The sequence below is a fragment of the Parambassis ranga genome, chromosome 3, assembly GCF_900634625.1.
Source record: "Parambassis ranga chromosome 3, fParRan2.1, whole genome shotgun sequence".
In the NCBI taxonomy this organism is placed as follows: domain Eukaryota; kingdom Metazoa; phylum Chordata; class Actinopteri; family Ambassidae; genus Parambassis; species Parambassis ranga.
In genome coordinates this window covers 1,994,155-2,004,921 of record NC_041024.1, presented here as the reverse complement: position 1 = coordinate 2,004,921, position 10,767 = coordinate 1,994,155, and the positions used below count along the sequence as shown (strand labels likewise).

Here is a 10,767-nt window from a genome sequence, read left to right as displayed (position 1 = left end):
AAAAAGTATTTCACCACAGAGAACGTTGTCCTGGAGAAAAACTGAAGGTCGGCTTTTCACTCTCAGAAACAGCAATAAACACTTTAGACCTTTGGCTGGATTGAAGCCATTCAGAGTCTGCAGCCACACTACAGGCTGTAATCCTGCTCTGCACGCTGAAACAGTCCATGTGTTTCACCTCAAGTTCATCTAAAAAGCTCAGAAATATGGGCTCATGTTTGAAATGACCAGTGTTTTTTATTACAGGAGCCCCTGTGGTCATAGGACTATAGTGTGCTGAATGGGGTGTTTGCTTGGCAACAAGAAAATGGTGGAGAAGCTTGTTGAATGTGTTAACTGTTGAGTCAAGCTGGATTTACACCAACCAGACGGAGCAGACAGGAAGTCAGGGACCAGAACACCAGATGGTTTCCGTTAGATTTCAAAATAAAACGCTGTAGACTGTCGCTGATTAAACATCGCAACCGGCAGAAAAACAGCCACAGAAGTGCTACTTCTGGAAGTAGAGGAACAGCTTTTATATGATATAACATGCTTTATATAAGGACCACATCAGAAAGGAGAAGGCAGGCAGAGCAGCAGCTGTTCCGGAGTGGAAGGTGAGGAGCCTCCCTGTGTGTTGATGGAGGAAACAGAGACTCTGTGACCCAGCCTGACACATGTAGAGAGGACAGTAGCCATCAGGTCAACAGGTGGATTTACTGCAGAGTTTGTGAAGCCTGTAACACTCAGATACACAACGCTTCAGAAACGTGTCTGGTGGGGACTGATGTCTCTCTGGAGACGTGATGAAAATGCGCCGCTTCAGTTCCGCAGTTGTTTCGGACGGGTGTAAATCAGTCGCTGCAGACCTACAGCTGGAACAAACATGTGTACAGCCTGGCGGACAGCCTGTTGGTTACAATGACGTCACATGTGCCAATTACATATTTTGATATTGTTTTGAAATGACTCTGGTGGAAGCTGTGGAAGAATTTGATGCTTTTAGTTTTCAGCTGCAGCTGTGAGAAGAGAGAGAGCACAAAATTCTCAAGGTGGCTGATGCAGCAGCAGCCGCGCTGTGTGAGGCTGCAGACAATCCGGTCCTTTATGTTAAACTGAAAAGTCCTTTAATCCTCCCTGACTGACTGAAGCTGGAAATAAAACTGCATTTCAGTTCTGACTCCTGATGTTCTGTCTCCTCCCACAGGTGATGGGTTACTGGTACTTCGGTTCCACCTGGTGCTCCTTCTACCTGGCGCTGGACGTCCTCTTTTGCACTTCCTCCATCGTCCACCTTTGCGCCATCAGCCTCGACCGCTACTGGTCCGTCACCAAAGCAGTCAGCTACAACCGCAAGCGGACGCCCAAACGGATCAAAGCCATGATCAGCGTCGTGTGGCTCATTTCCATCGTCATCTCGTCACCGCCGCTGCTCATGACGCCCAAAGAGAAGGACTCGGAGACAGAGGATGGGGACGGGCGCAGGCAGGAGTGTCTCCTAAATAACCAGACGTGGTACATCCTGTCCTCCTGCCTCGTGTCCTTCTTTGCCCCAGGAGTCATCATGATACTTGTTTATTGTAAGATCTACCGCGTTGCCAAGCAACGGGCCTCCACCGTATTTGTGGCGAAGAATGTGATGGAGCGGCAGCCATCGCAGTCTGAGACCTGCTTCGAAGGCCAAAGAACAGGGGGCGGCTGCAGGAAGGCCCAGTACGAGCTGGACAGCCCGCAGCCTGCGAACAGACACAGCTCCTCCAACGTGGAAAGCAACAGCAGCGCCCACAGGAGGGGGGAGCTGGATGACATCGACTTAGAGGAGAAGAACTGCGAAGCTGAGTCTAAAACCTCCTCGTTCTCCTCGTCTCTCCGCTCCCCAGGAGAGCCGGCATACGGGTGAAGACGGAGGACGTAAAGGACGTTGACGGAAACAGTTTGAAACCTCCTCCTCCTCCTCCTTCCTGTGCCTCCATATCGTGGGCCTCGTCCGACCACTGCTCCCACCACTTCCTCCTCCCGTCCCCGGTGCCCCTCCGCAGCCGGCAGATGTCCATGTCTAAGAACAAAGTGGCGCAGATGAGGGAGAAGCGCTTCACCTTTGTGCTGGCGGTGGTGATGGGGGTGTTCGTGCTCTGCTGGTTCCCCTTCTTCTTCACGTACAGCCTGCACGCTGTCTGCAGGGAGAACTGCACCATCCCCGAGGCGCTCTTCAACCTGTTTTCTGGATCGGGTACTGCAACAGCTGCCTGAACCCCATCATATACACCATCTTTAACCGGGACTTCAGGAGGGCCTTCAAGAAGATTCTGTTCCAGACTCATAAACGAACATGAGATGAGAACGTGTGTGTGTGTGTGTGTGTGTTAGAGAGAGGAGAGCGAGAGAGAGCACCTTCACACACACACATACCTTTAAAATCCTGTTTTCCACTGTGCTGTCATATCGACATTAAAGGGCTTGTCATACAGCGGAGTGTTGATTCATTATTCACCTGCTGTTGTAGTGTAAACACAGCAGAGGACGGCGTTTACAGAGCCGTGTGACAGCAGGTGTTTCCAGCTCTGCCTCCTCCTCACACTCCCACCTTACAACTTGTGCATGAACTTGAATGTTAATTAGAGGGAAATAGACCTGCGGGTCTGTGAACTAGGTTCCTGGGAGACCTGAGACGTCTGACTGTATCGACAGAAAGGAAGTGAGTGCAGTTGGAGTGATACACAGGAGTGCCTGGGAGTCATTAAACAGCAGCTAAAGCCTAAACCTGAAGTGAGGAAGCAGGGAGGAGAGTGAGAGTTGAGTTTTTTTTTTAACATTGTTCTGTTGACACTGCGCAGCTCAGGGGCAAAGGCATTAAAAATTCATGTGCAGCAAGCAGATGGGCTGAGCCGCTGACAAAGAGAGAGACTGAGCCCCACTGTACCCGTCTCTGAATAAATATAATCAACCTCAGGCTCGTACAGCGGCGGGTAATTATCCTTGCGAAGCTCAGGATGAAATAACTGGGCGAGTGGCTGCTGGAAAGAAACAAAAAGTCTGAATGGATTAAACCTAATCTGACCTGGAAACACCTACAAACAAAGCATTCGTCATTACGGAGTTAATCAATCACTTCATGCAGATTGAGGAGCAGTTTGTGTGAGAAAAGGTCATCAGTGGATTTTACACCAAGTTTGACAACAACTTTAAAATGACGTAATTAAGCATCTCATTTGTGATTAATTATAAACAGGATGATATGATGGCCGAGCTGCTCCTCTGCCTCACTACAAGCCTGGAGAACGGCTCAGGTTGGACTTCAGTCTGAGTCCCGTGGGACTCACACACACACACACACACACACATGAGTGATATCATGCATAACGAAAAAAGATCTGTGCCTAATAAGTGGGGCCTGTGGCTATCCAAAGAAAAAGAAAACACAGTTCAAAACTTCATTCACTGATCATCTTTGCAGCTTTGAAACAAATCATGAGGATTTATCGCTTTGTGTGTCTGTCTGCACAGAACCAGCTCAAAGAAATGATCTTCACAGTCTGATGTGGAAGATCGTGTCTGTTCTAAACATCACCCTTCATCAGACTTTACAGATGCTCGAACAGGGCAGCAGACACATAAGGTGGCAGTGTTCCTGTGTAAGAACAGTGCCCCTGTGGCCATTCAGAAAACTGCAGTCAGCATCCTGATGCTTGCACTCATGCTAACATCCAGGGCATAAAATGTTACAGTTGTTTTTCTGCACTGTTAAGTTGTGTTATTGTGTCTTACCGTTACACCACCGCCTGCCCACTGCTGCCGGGCTCCGCCTCCTTGCCCGTATTTGGATTAAGCAGGTGTGAACATGCATACAGGATTAGCACAGGGATGCTAACAGAGAGGGATTGTCGTGTCCCTGATGGCGGCACCTGGTGAAACAGTTTCTGAATCTAGACTCTGGTGAACCTCATGGTGGAGTCCTCCTCTGAGGGACGTCTGAATCCAGCCCACAGTTGTTGCTTTGATGCTTCAGTCTTGATCCAAGTGTGGTTCCCGGAGCTGTGCTCCTCAGCTGTTAGCTAAAGCTGCCAATGTGTTCAAAGCTTTGTAGCGATGCCAGTGCTACATGCTATGAGCAATAGCTGCCTGTGTGTATTTTCAGAGTTGTCAGCTTTGGAGCCCGTTTCTATGACAACCATTTGCACTCCTCCCAATATGGACCCCCCCCCCCCCCCCCCTCAGAAAAGTAGGCCTATAACAATGTTAACAGTTAGCATAGTCAGCTAGCAGAGGTCTAGACACAACTATTGAGACACAAAGTCAGTGAAACAGGAGGTAAAATATGCACGGTGTAATGAAACCTTATTCATTCCAGTCAGACTCTATTGTTGAGCTGTTGTTGAATTTATTGGAACATGCCTCAAAAGCATGATTACTGTTTGTTTAATTAAGATGTATTCTGCACTGTGGCTGTAAGACGCCATCGAGGACCATCAATCCAAACATGCAGCAAGGTGTGTTTTTTTTTTATCATCAGAAGGACAGACTGCTGCACAAATAAGTAACCAGACCAGAATAGAGGAGTGAACTCCCAGCAGTGTGTCTGCTCGGATGATGAAATGACCACGAGAGCGCCGAGGGCCCACAGAATATTAATGTCTGATTTGTGTTGAATGGAAAGCCGGAGAGATTCTGCAACAATAGCATGCAGACACATATTTAAGCAGAGGAAAGCACAATGTGTCCAACTCACTGCTGACTGAGTACGAACATGTGATGAAGTCCAGCATATTTCTGCATTTTGTTTATTTTTTTGTGATTTTTTTCAGCCTCTGGAGCTGGCTGCAGTTCAGCTAGAGGGCGCTATAAGATAGTTCTAGAAGTGAATGGAGCTAAAATTATTTAAACAGTTTTGATCTAATGTCAGAACTGAAATTTAAAAATGGTCCTTTAATGTTTCCTACTGCTAAGCTAATTTAGCCTGTAACATGCTAGCATCCTGCCAATGGTTGGTTGGTTCAGATTAGGTCAGATGGGGGACAGCAGCTGGTTGGATGTGATAAATCAAAATGGAGGATGCTGTAAAGGGGCTTGTAGTGGGTGCCATCACTGAGTTATTGAACAGCGTTTTCTGGTAAAAACCGTAAATATGAAACTATATCTGCAGTTCTAACTCGTGATGGTAAAGAGATCATTATTATTTTAACATAAATTTACATTTTTATCCCATTCATTCTCTAAACCGCCCCCCATGGAACAGAGTCACACAGATGTCATGAAGTGGGCGTGGCCAAGTCTTCATTAGTCGCTGATAGAGCACACCTGTTACAGGTAGACAGAAAGGCTACATGCTAACAAGTGGCTAAACGGGTCATCCAGGTGTTTGTAGTGTAGAAGAGGTCAGAGTGGTGAACCTGGTGGTGCTGATGTAGTCATGTGACCGTGCTGTAGCTGGTTTATATCGTAGATTTAGCTTTAAGCTTCTGGTGATCATGTTTAGGCTTCAAACATCATAAGGTGAAGATGAGCCTACTGAACTAAACCTAACAAGACAATGGAGAAATCCTACTGGCTGTTTGTGAAGGGGACACAGGGGACGCTAACTTCCTGGTCTATAAAAATACATCATCCCTGCTGTGATCACCTGGAATAAGTCATAGTCAGGACCGGCAGGTCGTCGGTCGGCCGGCTGGATGGGGTAGTTTTTGAATTTTTCTGCTGAGCACTGAGGAGTCGACGCAGCTGCAGAACATTCTGACTGACTGGAAATCTGCTGAGAACTCATAAAATAATCTGCAGCTGTCTCAGCATTGGTGTTTGATCATTAGACTCCAGAAGCACAATAAAAAATATGAAACATTTTTATTACAACTAATTAAATCCTTTTTAAGCAGACCACACTGCAGTGTCTATTTGAGAATAATTAGGCTCATTAAGCTCTGCTGGATAAAACAAACCCTCATCCTGCTTCTTCTTCATGGGTTAATGCTGAACACTTTGTATTATTATTATTGATAAAGTGCTTCTATAATTGCTTTTTTTTTTTTTTGCAGATGAAGATGTTCACATTAAAACTTGTTGCAGCTCCCGGGGGCCTGTTTGGTGTGCGGGGCCACATGTTTGCTGTCATTAACCCCCCGTGCAGACCCCATTAGCTGCTGTCAGTGGCGTCCTCGTGCTCTCTGACTGAAGGCTACACATGATAAATAAGCAGCTGCAGCCGGTCAGTGTGTGCGGCTACTTTAAGTCTTAATCTACACGTGAGTGTCAACTTTTATTGATCCTTTATTGAACTGGATCAGTGTCCTGTGACAGGTTATCACTCCATGAATGATGTGGTGACATGTACACATCACTATGTACAAATCAGCCTGTTGAGTAAACGTGACTCCGTCCTGCTGATCAATAATCCGTCTCTGTGAGATGAGCTGGACGGATTCTGTTGAAGCTCCGTCACTTTTATCACAGTAAGCAAAGAAATACATAAAAAGCATTTACATAATCATATTATTAAGACCTCTCTGCACGAACACACAGCCTGAGAAGTCATCTGGAGCAGCTGATCCTTTCTGAAAGGTTTATTGATTGAAATCCGGAAGCCACGGTTTTCCCTCAGCACACATAAATAAGATGATTTGTCACACTGTTTCTGGATGTGATGTTTGGTGTCTGGACCTGCAGAATAAAAGCATGAACTTCACACAGAGATGATGTCACACAGACAAAGATCCTGCGTTTCCTGAATAATCTGCAGACTTTGAATTTTTCTTACAGTCCTTGAATGCACATTTCAACAGCACAACGTCCAAGTCAGTCACACCTCTGTGAAACCAGCCTGTCCAGTTAGGATCAGTTTCAGCTGCTGGAACAGACAACAGGCGGAAATGAGGCAATTATCAAGACAGCCCCTGTAAAGGAGAGGTTCTGCAGGTGCTGGCCACAGACCAGTTCTCTGCTCTTTCTGCCTGATGTGCTCTCAGTCCTAGAGGTAGCTGCTCAGCTCATCCAGGACGGCACATCGATGTGAGCTGTGGCAAGAGGGTTTGCTGTGTCTGTCAGCACAGTGTCCAGAGCATGGAGGAGACACCAGGAGACAGGCCAGTCCACCGGGACAAGTGGAGGGGGCAACAACCCAGCAGCAGGCCCGCTACCTCCTCCTTTGTGCAGGGAGGAGCAGGAGGAGCCCGGCCAGAGCCTTCTGAGCTCTGAACCATGACTGCTGGTCTGTGGAGGAGCAGGACTTCATGCTGCAGTGAGGAACCGTCCCACACTGACATGTGACAGCAGTAAAAACAGTAGAACTCAGAACCTGCTCCGTGTTCTCAGGATCAGAGGCGCTGCTTCACCGGCAGGCACAGCAGGCAGCTGCTGGGACTCAGCCAGGAGGCCCCTGAGGGCCGACAAACTTTAAACCACAGCAGGTGTGGAGGTGTACACAGTGCAGTGACAACAGGAGAGCTCCCTAAGGGGCTCAGACTGCACTGAATGCAGAAAGTTTTTGTTGGTGTCACATTATTTTTAACACGGTGGACATTGACAGACTCTAGTGGGGCCTCTGTTCAGGACGTTTCCCTGGCGTTTAAAGGCAGAGGAACAAATCCGTGCTGTCTCGTCAAAGTCTCATCTTACTCAGCCAGTTGGATCGTTTTCGTTCTATAAAGATAAAATAAGAATAATGAGAACAGCTGATCTACACACAGCAGGATGTCCATCAGTGCGCCGTGGGCCTGCTGAGTGTGAGTAGCCTCCCTGCTGAGCCCCAGCAGCATCACACACTCATTCTGTTGATTTATTCTGATGGTTCTTCAAAGAACACAGCCGGGCGGCTCAGCTGGACACACACAGGCTGGATGGAGAGCTCACCTGAGGAAATCTGGCCCACTCTGATTCTCATGTGGTTCACCGTTCTTCAGTGAGTCCACTAACGCTCATGTAGCAGACAGAGTGGACGGGTCGGCAGGTTGTGGTGCTGAGCTGTGTGACTGAGATCAGCTCCTCTCAGGGAGGAGGAGGGATGCTGTGGGTATGGATATGTCCGTCCTTCCATTCCAGCAGCAGTATAAGTATTGTCCAGAAACTAAACAGTCCTGTTTACGGCAGCTGCTCCCCAAGCTACGTCGTTATGGCAACAAGCCTGCGCTCCTTTTGCATGAAAATAAAGCTAAAATGAGGAAAATGTGTTATTAAACCGCTAAACATGTGAAACGATGGATCCTTGTCTGAAGTCATGGTGTGTGTGTGTGTGTGGTTCACCTGTTTCCTGTTGGCTGGGCTGATGTTTCTGCTCAACATGGAGGTCTGTGGGGAGGCAGCCATCAGAGGCTGCAGCGGGAAGAAGATCCCCGGTGTGTGTGTGTGAGTGTGTGAGTGTACTCTCAGTGTGTGTGTTTCACTGACAAAGGTTAGACACTGTGTCTGATGTGTGGACGTAAAAAGGGAGAGGACACAAACAGCGGCTGGACGTGGAGCAGCGTGCAGAGTGTGACGCTCCGCCTGCTTGTTGTCTTTCGCCTCCTTTCACTCTCCGTCTTTGATCCTTCCCGTCGCTTCTGTTCTTCTTCGTCCTCACTTTTTTCTGCTTTTCTTTCATTTCCAGCTCTTTGATTTCACTTTTTCTTTGTGAAGAAAACAGCCCCTGCAAACCCGGCGAGGAACCCCGAACACATTTCCTGTTGCTTATTAGAAGGAATAAGGAGGCAGGTTGTTTAATGCCCCCCCCCCCATGTTAATGCAGTAGAGCACCCAGTCAACAATCTGACTTTGTCCCAAGGACGCACAGCTCTTTCTCTCATTGTCACACAGGTGGCGTTTCTCTGCCTAAACTAAGGAGACGGGAAATAAGTCGGATTATCCGAAAAGGCTCCGTCCCAGTTTCTCCCCAGTGGAGGCTCTTTGTGAACTGCAGCAGGCTCCGAGTTTCAATCAGACGTCGTTAGAGTGGTGATTTGGAGGTTTTTGTAAATAATCAGGTTTTCTGGTTTAATGGCGGGGTCCCTCAGGAGGCGGCTGTGAGCCGAGGAACTCTGTGTGGATTTGCATTGAGGTTAATGTGAGGAGAGAACGTGATCAGCAAGCGAAAGGAGGCTCAACACTCACTGTGCTGCTGTCAGGGATAAAACTGCCTCCATCTACAGGTGGTGTCACCTCCACAAACAGACCATGGAGTCTTTAATCTGATGTTGTTGTTGAGTTAAGGGTTGAAACAGACTCTCAGGATCTCAGGATCTTGAGTCAACCTCAGCCTCAGCCTCACACTCATTGATGTGAACACACGGATGTGCAGTTATTCCACCTCCATAAAGTCTTTTCTCCGTCTGTCTGCCTCTGATCTTATCCACCCTAATCCTCCGTCCTCCCATCACATCCACTGACCTGCTTTCCGTCTTTCTTCTCCGTCCTGCTTGTTGTTGCCCTCCAGCTCAGCTCTCTCTCTCTGTTGGTTTGTGTCCTTGACTCAGAAAGATTTAACAGTAAATTAGTTTTCTTGTTGTTGTTCTGGGATGAAATCACAGCACAGAGGCAGAGCTACAAACTCCAACACTGAGAGCAGAGTGTAAGAACAGCTGCCGCAGCAGATTGTGTGGTGAAGATGTGACAGTGTGGATGGTTCTGACAGAGACGTGGATTACTCTGAGAAGTTTCTACGGCTGTTTTGATGTTGTGAAACTGGGTCAGTCTCCACTTTAACCACCGAGAATCCAAGTGATGCAGCAAACCTTCAGAGCCACAGAGATCTGATGCTCAAACCACACAACAATCTAAAAACACTGGGACGTTTGCCTCCACAGGACCTCAGTGCCTCAGACAGTCATCGGTGGTAAAGTTTAGATAAACACCAGACGATAACACAGCCGCGCGCCCTCCTGTGGTCGTCTGAATAAGTGCACATAGATGAAAGGATGGTGGAGAAGTTTGGCCGTGAGAGGAGAGATTCATTTGGAATCAGGCAGAGAAGCAGCAACATCACCGCCGTCACACATACAACGTGCTGATCTCTGTCGGATTAACAAACAACGTCGCCAGCACTTACAATGTGGGCCGTCATAGCCCAATAAACATATTATAGTATATATAACAGGTCATGATACGTTAATCACTATATTTGCTGATGTACTGACCATCTGATGGACACTGCTTTTCATGATGCATTGTGGGATACATTAGGGGCCCTATATTGGGTCTATAAATCCTCATTACTGTTGAGGTGATCCCCGTGGAATTCTTCTGTCACCTCCCCGAACCTGTTGGTAAAGAGAAGAGCGGACAAAGTTGGTCTCAAATTAACTGTTTATTTAAGGTAAGGGCCCTCCCTGCTGTTGGTCATGAACCTGAGCCACAAAGCACCCTCCCCTGGAGAGTGGTGACACTTCTAATTATGCAAACACACGCTAAGTGATGTTGCCTGTTAAAAGCTCTTTAACCCTTCACTATTCGGACAGCACTACAAAATGGCGGAGGCTCATTACAGGGCCATCTGATTTCAGACACAGCCTTGGTGTTACTCTGTGCTAAGTTTCAAACTCATACTTGCAGGTGATCACTTGACCTATCACGACGTGCCTTTATCCAATCAGCACAAAGAATCAAAGTGACACAGTGTTGTTGGAGCAGAAGCCACAAACCTCTGTGTCCATGGACGCTAACTAGCAGCTGTTGCTAAAGTAGTAAACATTTTCTTTAAAGGTAGGGTAGGAGGTTTGGAAAACTCAGTGAGAGTCAGCCAGATTTCAAAGTAAACACACGCCCCTTTCTCTCGGAGCTCACCCTGAAGCCACGCCTCCAATCACATGGACGCGCATCACCTGAAGACGA

At 47.6% G+C, this 10,767-nt stretch overlaps 1 long non-coding RNA gene across 1 annotated transcript in view; it reads left to right on the top strand.

Annotated features, from left to right (window-relative positions):
- Positions 1 to 827: 827 nt before the first annotated feature.
- The window catches only part of LOC114432893 (uncharacterized), a 14,887-nt gene continuing 4,947 nt past the window's right edge, over positions 828 to 10,767 (top strand). The window contains exons 1-2 of the long non-coding RNA XR_003670328.1: positions 828 to 839; positions 5,002 to 5,004. This is a non-coding gene — a long non-coding RNA (uncharacterized LOC114432893). The remainder of the gene's footprint in view (positions 840 to 5,001; positions 5,005 to 10,767) is intronic.